This window comes from Brassica napus, chromosome C7, assembly GCF_020379485.1.
Source record: "Brassica napus cultivar Da-Ae chromosome C7, Da-Ae, whole genome shotgun sequence".
Lineage (NCBI taxonomy): Eukaryota > Viridiplantae > Streptophyta > Magnoliopsida > Brassicales > Brassicaceae > Brassica > Brassica napus.
The window spans coordinates 10,351,023-10,365,420 of NC_063450.1; positions in this window are offsets into that span (position 1 = coordinate 10,351,023).

Here is a 14,398-nt window from a genome sequence, read left to right on the forward strand (position 1 = left end):
CAACATGACCCAGGATCAGCAACCAACCAAGGAGAATGAAGCTGAAGAACCATCACACCATGATCATGAGGGGGGAAATGAGACTGAGCCTGAAGATCATGAAGATCAAGACTCAGATAGTCATGGTCAAGGTGTGATACAAAGCGAGGAAGAAGTCATTCAAGAAGTGGAACCAGATGAAGTAGAAGGGGAAGCGGTTCAGCCTACAGTGGTGGAGGTGGAACCAGTTCCATTAAGGAGAAGCACACGGTTGAAGAAGGATGCTTCCAACTGGGTAAACACGAGAGTGTACTACAATACTCAGGCTGTGAAGCATCCCTCTCAGGCTGTGTGTTCTTTTGCTAGTTACCCAAAGGAACATTGCGCTTTCATTACAAGCTTAGATGAAAGTAGTGTACCAAGATCATATGAAGAAGCAATGCTACATGAGGATTGGAAAGAATCAGTGGGTGATGAAGCTAATGCTATGATAAAGAATGATACTTGGTTTGAAAGTGAGTTGCCAAAAGGGAAGAAGGCTGTGACAAGCAAGTGGATATTCACTATCAAGTATCTACCTGATGGAACCATTGAGAGGAAGAAGACAAGATTGGTGGCTAGAGGATACACTCAAACATATGGGGAAGCCTACATTGATACCTTTGCTCCTGTTGCCAAGCTACATACTATAAGGATTGTATTGTCCCTTGCTGTGAACCTTGAGTGGGAGCTTTGGCAGATGGATGTGAAGAATGCCTTTCTTCAAGGAGAGCTAGAGGACGAAGTATATATGCATCCACCACCAGGCCTAGAGCATCTTGTGAAACCTGGAAATGTATTGAGACTCAAGAAGGCTATCTATGGATTAAAGCAATCTCCTAGAGCATGGTACAACAAATTGAGCACTACCTTAAACGGACGTGGGTTCAAGAAGTCTGAACTGGATCACACTCTATTCACTCTCACTACACCCTCGGGTATCATTTGTCTACTTGTATATGTTGATGACATTATAATAACAGGTAGTGATAAGGCTGGTATAAAAGCCACAAAGGAGTTTTTGAAATCTGTATTTGAAATCAAAGACTTAGGAGAAATGAAATACTTCCTTGGAATTGAGTTGTGTAGATCTAAGGAAGGATTGTTCATTTCCCAAAGGAAGTATACACTTGATCTTTTGAAAGATGCAGGTATACAAGGAGATAAGACAGCAAAGATGCCCCTTGAAGATGGATACAAGATTCCACGTGAGGGGGAGGTTGAAGATAGCAAGGCCTTTCATGATCCAAAGCTATACAGGAAGCTGGTAGGGAAGCTCATCTATCTCACTATCACAAGACCATACATATGCTTTGCTGTGAATCAAGTGAGCCAGCATATGCAAGTCCCAAATGAACATCACTGGCGCATGGTGGAGAGACTTCTCTTGTATCTGAACGGGACATCAAGCCTTGGAGTATGGATGGGATGCAACAAGAGTACTGAAGTGGTGGGATATTGTGACGCTGATTGGGCTGGAGATAGAGCAGACAGAAGATCAACCACCGGCTATTGTACATTCATTGGAGGCAACTTGGTGACTTGGAAGAGCAAGAAGCAGAAGGTGGTATCGTGTTCAAGTGCTGAAGCTGAGTATAGAGCAATGCTGAAGCTTACAAATGAGTTGGTATGGATTAAAGGGATCTTGAAGCATTTGGAGATAGAGCAAGTGACTCCAATGACTATGCACTGTGATAATCAAGCGGCTATACACATTGCAACCAACTCAGTATTCCATGAGAGAACCAAGCACATTGAAGTTGATTGTCACAAGGTGAGGCAGATGATTGTCTTGGGAGTAATCCTGCCATGCTATACGAGGAGTGAGGATCAACTTGCGGATGTGTTCACCAAGGCAGCAAGACAAAAGACTATGGAGTCCATTCACATCAGATTGGGACTCATAGATCTTACACCACGGAGCTGATCCCCTTAGCCATGAGCTCTTCACTCTTTTTCCCTCATCAAAGTTTTGTCCCAATGGGTTTTCTTTGGTGAGGTTTTTAATGAGGAAGATCTCATGGTTGTTCCAAGCTTAACTAAGTTACTAAGTTAAGCTTGACGGGGAGTGTTGAAATGAGTTGAACAATATATGAGAAGATAGCTTAAGGAGTTGGGAATGAGATAATGTGAAGGCAAAGAGAAGGAGAGCTTGGGAGTGATCAGGCCGTACAAGGCCGTACCGGCCGTACCATCCGTACGGTCCGGATCAATCCACCACTCGACCAAGAAGAGAAGTTACCGCGTGAAAGAAGTAAACGGCCAAAGGGGTTTTACCTTAGGGGAGATGACCGTTTGGATGGATAGAGTGACTGAGCCTTATCCACACAGGCTGGAACAGGCTGTAAAGGCAAAAGGAACCTGGTCCAAGATGCCAAAAACGTGTGACAGCTCCCATTGGATCAAGTTTGAATTAACGCAACCTTATCCTTGACCTCACATGCTTAGTCTCTCTGAAACCCTTGTATCTGATCTTATATATTGTAAACTCTGTCTTGATTAATGAATAATACGAGTTTATGAGTCTCTCTCTCTAGTTCATCATGATAATCTCATACACTTTCTCTTAAACACTCTAATCTCTCTTGAATCTCTCTTAGACTTCTCAATACCTTTCTTATTCTCTAAAATCATACAGATTACTCTACAATTTCCACTCTACAAACAACAATACATTTATGTATAAATACAGTTATAATTTGAAAATAAATTTAGGATTTCAATATAACAAAACCTTATCCGAGCGTTTCATTTCTTGAATGGTTTTGAATGGATACTGGGATCATTTCTTGCGCTGTTTCTGGATCAGAATCTTGTCATTTTTATGTTGGTACAGATCAACAGCATTAGCATCACCATGAAACCTAAATGAATAAACAGCATAAAGCCAAAATAAATTTCGCCACGACATAAAAATGTTATACTAATATGTCCGCATACATTTGTTTAAGTGATTGTGCTTCCTTGATATCTGGGTTTATCAAAACCAAAGAAGTATCAAATGCATTGGAGACTTGTAACTCACCTGAAACAAAAACAAAACAGAAGAAAAAAATTAATTAAAAAAATAACAATACAGGATTTTGTTTTATGAATTAGTAATGTAATTAACCCTTGTATTTGCTGATTTTAGCATATCTGATCAAACAAATATCTCCATTGTTTGTTTGTTTGACAGCTTCTGTCAAAATCTCAGCTAAGTTTCCGAAGATGCAGCAATATATGCGGTGGTTGCTGAGATAGTTAATAAAAACAGTACATTAGGAATACAAAATTAAACACTACCATGAAATTATGTAAATGGAAAACTTACTTGATATCTCTAAGAGTAAACTCCACTTTGATTACCTCTTTTCTTGCACAGTGAACATTTTGTAGACCACCAAAGTCTAAGACTTCACCAATCACATCTGTTATGCAAATATATAAATTTTTTATGAAGCACAAAAATAAATATATAAATTTTAAAAAAATCGCATAAAATTAGAAATTACCAATAAGAAAACATGTGTCATGTAAACCATTTATAATGTTGGCAAAATCATGGAGCTTGAGGAACATGCTGTCTCATTGGAGATTAGAATCCGTAATTAAAGTTTGACTCACAAAATCCATTTTGTAAACATGATTGGTGGGTCTGTAAAGACCGGTTGCTGGACTTAAGGTAAAGTTAGAAATAACTTTCCATTCTCCAACTCGAAAGTGTTTCTCAAAGTGTTGCAACAATGACTGTTTGCAACTGGCATGGATTTTCACACCCTAAAACATGTCGAAATAAGGATGAAGTAAGCATGGATTTTCTTAATGTATATTAAACATATAATATAGAAAACGGGTAGTTGCATTGGGTTTACATTTTCGTCAGCAAGAACCATCTCAATGGAAGAACCAAAGTTGGGATTGCATGACTTCCACGTATGAAGAACTTTCACGTGAACACTGCATGCAGTTTTGAAAGGCTGAACATCATTTAGACAGCTGATGTTGATTAAGGAACCCATAAGTATAGATCACGGTAGACACGTTGGAGGTTTAGAATGGTTATATTTGTTGTGTTTGAAAGAATTTTTATATACGTCATATCGCAGGTAAATTAGTTAGGCGAGCAAAATGGAATAAAATCGTGATATATTAGGAATATTCTATGGATATAATTATTTGAAATCTTATAAGTTATAACAATAAATGATTTGTTTTTTTAGATGATTGAATTTGTTCAACTTAGATAGGATTTCATTATATAGTTACGATTTTTATACCAGAGTATGCTTATCCAACTAGTTTTACATGTTAAATAAATACATTTGGAATAAAATATGTAAGTGCATTAGCGAGTTTGTTTCATAGTAGTTAATATCGAATTTGTCTCATAATTGTTGATATCTAATTTGTTACAAAGTTGTTAGTATCTATATTTATACACGAATTTGAAAAAACTTAATTTCGATTTGAAACCATAGTTTAAATATTTAAAAATTATAAACGAATTGAAACCCATCCTATGTATCCACCTGTAGATAGTTTGTTCATCCTATATGTTATAACAAGCAATGTCTGGTTATTCTTGATATGTTATTATATTTGTTTTGAATTTTAAAGATCACATATATAAACATATGTGTAATGATATTAGTGGCATAATTTGAGATTAACCGTATAAGTGATATTTACAGGTAGATTAATAAACATCTAATTTAACAGTTATAATTAATATTGATGAGTAATGCGAGAAGGAGAAAGATGTATAAATGGCGCTGGAAGAATAAAATGGTGGTGAAGAGGATTTGTTTTGAAAGTATTATCAAAAGATGTTGAATGAATCGTGGCCGTGTGATCTGTTTGATATCCACTAAATACTCACACAAATTATCTGTCATTTAAGAAATAAAATATAAAATTTTTAATCAAAAGCATAGACTTAAAACATTCCAGTGACATAGAGTTGTAAATATTATTGAAACAGGATGGCACTTCAAAAAAAGGTCTTATGTTTTAATAGTGTTGATGACAATTTATACAGTGACAATAACTATACCATATATATATATATATATATATATATATAGTATTATACAGTCACAATAACTATACCTTATATATATGTAGTATTATACATTGACAATAACTATACCTCTCATCTTCAAAGGAGAAACTCAGAAAAGTAAGATCGTTTTCCTCTATTTCCTCATTCACAAGAGATTAGATTGGTATACAACTAATTACCACGCTGATAACATCTGAAGTAAATATTTTCATTAAACACACACAATGATTAGAACTATTTTAAAAACCTTAACTTATATTATTACTCACCAACAACAATTTTGAAGGCTAGCCTACCATGAATAATATCAACGAATTTGGAAGACTAGAAATACAATGAAGAGGATATAGATAAAATGAGCTTAACTATGGTGGATATACTGAATTTGAGTTTAAACCATACTAATATCACCACATGTCTTATTGTTGCACATCAGTTTAGTTCCATCATTGTCAGAAATGTTTCATTTTCATGAACTTCAAATTACAGTTTTTGCATGCCCAATAATACCAAGTTTTGAAAGTATCAATCCTTTTGATGGTGACCCAACAAACTGCTTTTCAAATTACATATAATATAACACGCGTTGTATAAAAGAAAAAAAAATCATAAAATGGTTATAACAAAAACTTCACAAGTAAATACTAATCGAAGTTGACTCTAAAATTCATAAAATGGTCTTCTAAGGATTTCTGGAAAAAAAAATTAACGTAGATATCTAAAGAATTACCAAATGATACCTAACTTAAAACACCTTATAAAATCTTTGATGATTACTGGGCAATCTATTATGCACAAAATAATAAAAAGTGAAAATAATTAATAATGCATAATCATTCTACTTAAAACATGATAATCAGTTGAATATATGTACATATTTCTCAAACTATCAACATGTTCAGTTCAATTATCAAACAATATATGTGTAGCACTAAAAATATTTGATATTCTTATTTCACCTATAAAACAGAGTAAAGATATTAGACATATGACTTGAATATAAATAATATTGGATATATAAAAAAAAGAATAAATATTGTTAGACTTTTGCAGGATTTGACAGACATAAAACACATGACACATACCACAACTGCATCTATCTATTTCGCGGTGTAAGCAAATGTTCATTTCGCATGATCTCCCCATAAATTACACTTCACTATAACCTCTATGATATATATTTTATGTAAGGTAATATATCCTTGATTATATGAGATAAATATTAACATCACTTACTTTGTATCGCGTAAAACTATTTGGGGTTTCTAAGAATTGTTTGACTTTTTTTTTAGTCTTCACTTCTTCGACTTTACCAACCTCGATGGTTTTTTTCAATTACATCTGTCAATTCAAACAAACATAAAATGGAAAACATGCATGATTATTCAAACTGTAATTTAAGATAGAAAACATATGTTTATTTTTCAACAAAAATGTATAATAATGTTGTTACCTATCAATACGTTCATTTCATATTTTCCTTCTAATATTCACCAAAATCAGTGAAATACTTTTTCTGTACAGAATTAGGAAAATCAGTCAATGCACTAGTCTTAATTGTCCTTAGAATAGCCAGCTTGTAAGGAAACAAATTTGTTATGAACTGGCCACCGTATTCTTTTAGACTGAATGTGTTTATTGATAAAGTTTTCCCTTCGTTTAAAAGATGTTTATGGTTTTGTACTAGTCCATTCTCAATAAATGTGTGCAATCTGGTATCCTATAAAATTTAAAAAATATGCATTTGTATTTTCATATGGCGTGAACAAACATTAATTTTATTTTGAAAGTAATAGTAAATAGAATAATAAACTTAGAGTTTCTTCCACAATAACAAACTCAATAGAGTTTCCTGCTCTGAAGTTGTACAAAGTCCATTTGTCGATAACTTTCACACGAACTTTCTGAGTCTCACTGGATGTTAGACTCACCAGAACATAGTATAGAATACTTCTTGCGGCAATCGACATTGTTGCAGTTAAGAGAGAGGCAGACGATTGGTTTGTACATGAGAGGAAGTATATATAAGAATTTGACTAGTTTTTTAGAGACCTAAAAATATTCCCAAGTATATCATTATTACCCTGTTTAAATTATTTGCAAAAAAAAAAATATAATATCTTACCTACCCTAATAGGTGATATTTAAATAAATGATTAAACGATTTATGATATATACATTGACATATTGTCTTTTACGATACTGAATTGTTAGTTTGAATATATTGGAAGTGTGATTATTGGAAACAATATCAAAACTAAATATCACACACTATATGTGGTATCAATCAATCCATCAAATATCATTATATTTCAAATATCTAAAATATGCTTTGATGTTGGTGATCACATTTGTGCTGTTGATATACCATGGATTTTACCACATTTAGACCATGATACATGTCTTTAATTGAGTATATTATATGTTCTTGGAGTCTGATTTACAGTCTTTTAATGTCCAGGTACGTTATGGAGAATTTTGGTGATTTTCGAGCTATTTGAGGTGCAGAACTGCATATATGCGTCAAAGGTTTCACCATGGATGGAGACCTTCCCACGGTGATATTGAGCGGATATTTTTTACAAGAGATATTGAGTTATCTTTCTAATGCCACCGGTTTGAGGTCAATTGGACGGTTAGATATAAAGTTATGCATGTTCCAACGAAGAGTGGTACGTATGCCTCGCGAGAGGAAACTGTCAAAGATACGAAGGAGTGTTAAACGGAAACAGTCCTATTTTGTCGATCGACACTGATGCAAGAATACGGGTCGAGTATATTTGAAGACCGACTTACGCCCATAAGTCACACCAATTTACCAGAATACCCCTGGACAACTTGAAACCCTATTTTATATGTTTTTAAGCCATTGTTGACGGCTACGCTTTATTCTGTTATTTTACTTTAGGTTTTCTCTTAAGGAGAGTGATATACTATGGATTTGCCACTTTTTATGTCATAGTATATATTTTATTTAGAGTCTTTATGTTATGTTTAGAGTCTATTCTAGTGTATTTACAGGTTTAGGTACATTCTGGAACACTGTGGACATTATGAGCTTTATGGAGCTTAAATGGGGCAAAACCTGTAGCTGAGCAAATGAAGAGGTGACATAGTCAATACCAAGAGGAAGTGTCGGTGGACACACATCCTTGATTTCGATCGACACCTGATGCGAGAAGCTTCGCGGGCCAATATCAAGAATTGAACCCAAAAGTCTACATATTTAAGTTTTTACCAAGAATATATATGTTGTGCCATTGTTTTACACAAGAGACACACAAACACAGACGGAAACTCAGAATAGGTTTTTAGCTTGATAGGATCTAAGAACTCCTTTGGAGTATTGTATTGGAACTCCGATTTTTCTATCTCTATCTAATTATGCAATTCATTCGGTTTATCCTTATGTCGCATTTGATTATGTCTGAGTAATTACTTTGTTAGACTTAGGGTTTATATGGTTATAAAGAATTATTGATATTAAAACTGCTAAGTTGTTAAATTGACATCCTTCACAGAGTTAGGATTTATTGCTTGCATTCTAGAGTAGCTAACTAGGATCATGATTTAGGAGTTGACAACTACGAGAGTAGGCTCATACCTGATAGTAATTCTGCTGAGCTAAGTTATTAGGCGCATGCGAGAACTAGTCTAGAAACCTAGTGAAGTTATCGATCCGATCATTAATGCTTGTTGGAAGAGCATCGATCGACACCCTATAGGTGCATCGATCCATACCTGTTCTATGTAACACACGAGGGTGTGGACATAGAATTCCAACACGTAGACTCGCAGCGAGAGATGGACAATCTTATATTAATATTTGAGTTCTAGGATTGATTATCACATGCACTTAGCAACTATATCATAATTTGGATTATCTAACCTGAGAGTCTAGCTTCTATTTTATCTGTGCAAACACATTCCATCTATCCTATTTACTACTTATTTAATATTTACTGTCTTAACATTTATTTGCCTAGCTTGACCTTACTATTCATTTGGTTTATTGTGTGCCCACGCTCCCTTTGGATTCGCTTCTTAGGTACTATAATTGATCTCTTATTTGAGAGAGTTGCTTGAAGTTAATTTGAGCATATCAATTTTGGTGCCGTTTTCAGGGAGCATTGGATTCGCCATTAGATCAGATTATCTTTAGATTTCTTCTAGGTTTTATTTTTAGGTTATTTTTCTTTTTGTCTTACTAATTAGAAATTTATTTTCTTGTGTCTTTCAGGTGCATGCCAAGAAACACTAGAAGAAGCAAGGAAAAAGATCTCTTACCATCCATAGAAGGAAGCAATCAGCATCGATCGATACTACTATTCGCAGGCATACAACGATCGACACTCTTACAGAAGCATCGATCGACACCAACCCGTAAGTTAACAACATGGTCGCACCACTGATACTGATCCGAGATGGTGAAGGAGGCCTACGTGACCCAGAGGACCACCTGCGTAATGCAGCAGGTCGAAGGATAGATTATCAGGGGGCTGAAATCCCTGATCCAGAAGCAGATGCTCTACGAGCCGCTGCTTCGGAAGCTGAGAATGCTGCAGCTAATGTAGAAAATGCTGAGGCTGCTCGACATAGACCGTTGGCTGACTACAATCGCCCATATTAGTTCTACGCCAACATGTTTTCAATTTGTGCCCTTGCCTTCCAGAGGCACGATTTCGAGCTCAAGCCTACTTACTTGACTCTTGTGGGACAAGCACCATTTCATGGTCTCTCACATGAGCACCCAATAGATCAGTTGGAGCGATTCGAGGATCTAGTATCTGCTATTAAAGCCAATGGAGTCCCTGGGGACTCTATTTTGCAAGCTCTTCAAGTACTCACTTCCTGGAGACGCATCATATTGGGTTAAGCAGTTGATATGTCAGGATCTCTTACGTGGACTAACATCAAAAACGCATTCCTGCGTAACTTTTTTGATGATATGCGAGCTGAAGACTTGAGGAATAAAATCTCTACATTCGCTCAAAAGTCTACAGTCTTTCAGAGACTCATGGGTTATATTCAAATCTTACCAGCGTGAATGCCCACATCATGGATTCAAACAAGTACAACTGCTTAATACTTACTTCAGAGGCATCGATTTTGGTATTTGATGGTATGATGGTGGTAAGAGATCTTTTTCCTTGCTTCTTCTGGTGTTTCTAGCATGAGATCTTTTCCAAGAATACTTACCATGAGAGGAGTAAATAAGTTTCTAGCATGGACATGCAACTGCTGGATGAAGTTAAAGCAAAGCTGGATGGTGTCCACAAACTTCTCGTGAAGCAAGTCAGTTTCACAGAGGTAGAAGTTGTAGCTCTATATGTAGTCAAGCCAGAAGAAGAAGAGGATGTGAACTTTGTGAGTGGTGTTGGTTTTCAGAATCAGAGTATGGGAATCAGAGCAACACCAAAAACTTCAGTGGTTCAGGCCATAGAAACAACTACAATCAGAATTCCCAATACTATAAACCCTTCAACAGTAGCAAAAACTTCACAAGGAACTATGGAGCATCTTCATATCAGAACATCCCTCCACCAACTCAGGAAAGTAGACTAGAATCAATGATTGATCAAGTTCTTGATGGGCATGAGAAGATGGTTGTGAATTTCAATGGAAAGATATATGTTGTGTACAACAACTTGAATGGGAAGTTTGATACTCTCAACACCCAGGTGAAGAAGTTGGAAACTCAGTTCATACATAACATTGAGGATGTAATGAAGCAGGAAACACAAGCTAGGGAAAGAAGTGAAATTGGTCAGAGGCACCACGTGAATGCCCTGATTGATGATGATTTTTGGGAAGAGGTGGAGAATGAGAAACTGCAAGAAAGAGACTTTAAAGTCGAAAGCTCCAAGTCGATGGGCAGTTCGCATTGGTGTCGCCTGATACCACCTGCTGAGCAGCGATCGCCACCACATGTTGAGCATCGATTTCCACCCCCGTCAGAGCAACGATCACCACAGCCAGCAGAGTACGTAGGATCTCAACAAACTGCAAGCATCGATCGATGCTACTCTGATGACGATCGTTACTACACCCCAACCACAATATCTCGACCACGATTGCGAAGCATCGATCGACACCGTCTTTATGCCGATCGATACTCATCTCAGACAAGGCCGACTGTTGATTGGAATCAATAAGTTAACTATAGTCGACGCCCTCCAGAGTATAATGCAACGGAGCCAGTAGTCTTTCCCGAGGCTGCTGATGGACAAGTTCCTGTTGGAATGAGAAGGAGAAATAAGATTCCTAAGCATCTAAGGAGAGCAGAAACTGAGAAAAAAGTTAGATGGATTTACCAAAAGGGTCTTGAAGATACCCATTGATGAACCGTTCGATGATGTCGACTACGCCTACCACCTCTACATGTTTTTCGGAGAAAACAGAGAAACAGAGGAGGACATCAAACAATTGTTCTACAAAATCAGAGCACTGCAAAAGAGACATATGAAGCTAACAAAGAAAGATGATCCTGGAAAATTTGTTGTTCCATGCACTATTGCAGGACATTTCTATCAGAATGCACTCTGTGATACATAATCTTTAGTGAGCATCATGTCAAGGGCTATGGCAGAACATTTGAGATTGAGGATTGAGCCTTCTAAAGATTCTTTCACTTTTGTGAATTTCTCTAAGGTGAAGTCAGGAGGACTAATCAAAGACCAGGAGGTAATAATTGGTAACTTTGTGATCCCTGGTTATTTTCATGTTATGGATATCCCAAATGGATGGAATACATATCTACTACTTGGAAAAACCTTCATGGATACTGTAGGAGATGTCTGCAATATGCAGGATAACAAGTTGTTTCTCACACTTGTTGATAGGGAAATTTTCTACGACCATGTCCAAGTTTCACGAGATCACACGACCTACATTAGACTGGGTGATGACCCAGGATTCATAGCAGTCAGCCATTGTGGCTATGAACACAAGGACTACGAGGAGAGTTTAGCGTCGATCGACACCTAAACTTTAGCGTCGATCGACACAAGTTTGATTTCGGAACAGCTCGAGGCAATGATACTCAAAGCTACCGCATGTCCCATAGCACCTCCACCACGACTCAATGCGTTCACAGTAGACGAGTATGGAGTTTACAGACACAAGTGGGGAGACGCAAAAACTAAAGATGGAAGGAGTCTCAATGTGTCCAGGCACGACATAGCTGATATCCTTGAGTGTGCTGAAAGAACGGGAAGTGTCTATTTGAGTTTACCACGGTACAATGTGCGTCACAGGAGGCAACCAGATCCACAACAGCTAGTAACTAAAACATGCTTGGAGACATGATAGATGGAGTGTACACATCCCAGGAGAGGATGATAAAAGAGACCAATTAAAGGCTGGATGGAATTTACTATCCTATTGACAGCAATATTGGATGGATACACAAGTGTATGGAAGATCTTAGAAGCATAGTGGATGACGTCAATAATGCATTGTAGAAGCTGAAGAGACAGAGAACCAAAGAAGAGAAGGCAATAAGGAGCTTTGTAGGCACCTAGTTTGAAATGTCTGAGGAAGATGTGGAGATTTGTTTCCCAACAAAGTTTTTTGCTCCCTCTTATTTCTAGTCTCAACCTTCATAAACGTCAAGTTATAGACTATAAACAAGCGTTGGATGGGAGGTAATCCATTATTAGGTATTTTACTTATATTTTTATTTTTATTGCTACTTATTTTCGGATTTATGTGATTTCAGATCAAAGGAAGAAAAGTATGTAACGAGCATCGCCCCACACCTTTCCATGTAGCGGTCGATACCATTCGTAAAAGAGCGTCGCTCGACACCAATCTATTGTCGATTGATACTCATCGCAGAAACAGGTTACCAGATTCCTTGTTACATTATATTTACTTATGATTTATTTTCTTCTCCGATCTTAGGTTGAATATCACTGGGCACATTGTTGTTTAATTCTAAGTCTCGGGGATGTGTTACTAATACTGAGTTTTGTTTTTTTTTTTTTTGAGTCAAATGTTTTATTGAGTCAAGAAGGGGATGATGATAAATTTTTTTGATTTTTATTAGTATTTTACCATCTCTAGCACCATCTTAGATTTACTGATTGCAGAGTGTACTATATGAAAACACCGCAGTGGATCACCTACCACAAACACTCACACCCCCTAAGAATGCCTGGAGAAACCAAAGTTGACTTCCAACCTTAATCAACTACATCAGCTTGTTTTGGGGCTTGATATGCACAGGATCGGATTCCTCTTGCAAGTCTGGAAGGTAAAAGTCTATATTTTTGGTCCCCCACTCACATTCTCATCGGCATCTATAGAATAAGAAAAGATTGAAATGATTTCTTGCGGTTTAGTAGGGTAGGAATGTTTCCTGCGACCCCATAATTCTACTCTAATAGAATGATCACACATTGCTGGATGCGAGGGGTAGGTACATTACCGATGACCCCACTATTCGCCTACACTTTGTCAAAGAAAAAAAGAAAATATATATATATATATATATATATATATATATATATATATATATATATATATGATTGGAATAGAAGATGAACAAGATGGACTGCATCAGCACCATTGTTTATTGGAAAAGAAAAGATCCAGAGAAGAAAAAGAGAGGGAAAGGATTAGAAAATACTATATGTTGGTCCAGATACTTGTCTGAGTAAGAGTCCATGGGTCATGTGATGGATACTCCCAAGATTTAGTCTACACATCTATATTTATGCAGAAATGAGGACAGTACAAGGGTATGTCAGGAGTTATTAGTGGAGTTGTGTTGTGTATGGTATGGTTGCTAAACTAGTGTGTAGCCATTGAATCACTTCTAACATCGTTAGTCTTTCACTAATACTTGGTAATACTTTTATAGATTGTTTTGAGTCCCCGCCGTTTTCAGACCTTTTGTAGAGACTGTTCTATATTTTCCTTGAGGACAAGCAAAAGAATAAGTTTGGAGGAGTTGATATACTATGGATTTGACCACTTCTTATGTCATAGAATATATCTTATTTAGAGTCGTTATGTTATGTTTGGAGTCTATTCGAGTGTATTTATAGGTTTAGGTACTTATGGAACATTGTGGACATTATGGAGCTTAAATGGGGAGAAACCCGTAGCTGAGCAAATGAAGAGGCGACAGAGTCGATACCCAGAGCAAGTGTTGGTCGACACACATCCTTAGTGTTGATCGACACCCGATGCGAGAAGCCTCGCATGCCAAGATCAAGATTTGAGCCCAAAAGTCTACATATTTACAAGAATTCCCCTGACGAGTTCTTACCTAGAATATATATTGTGCCATTTACACAACAAACACACATACACAGATGTAAATTCAGA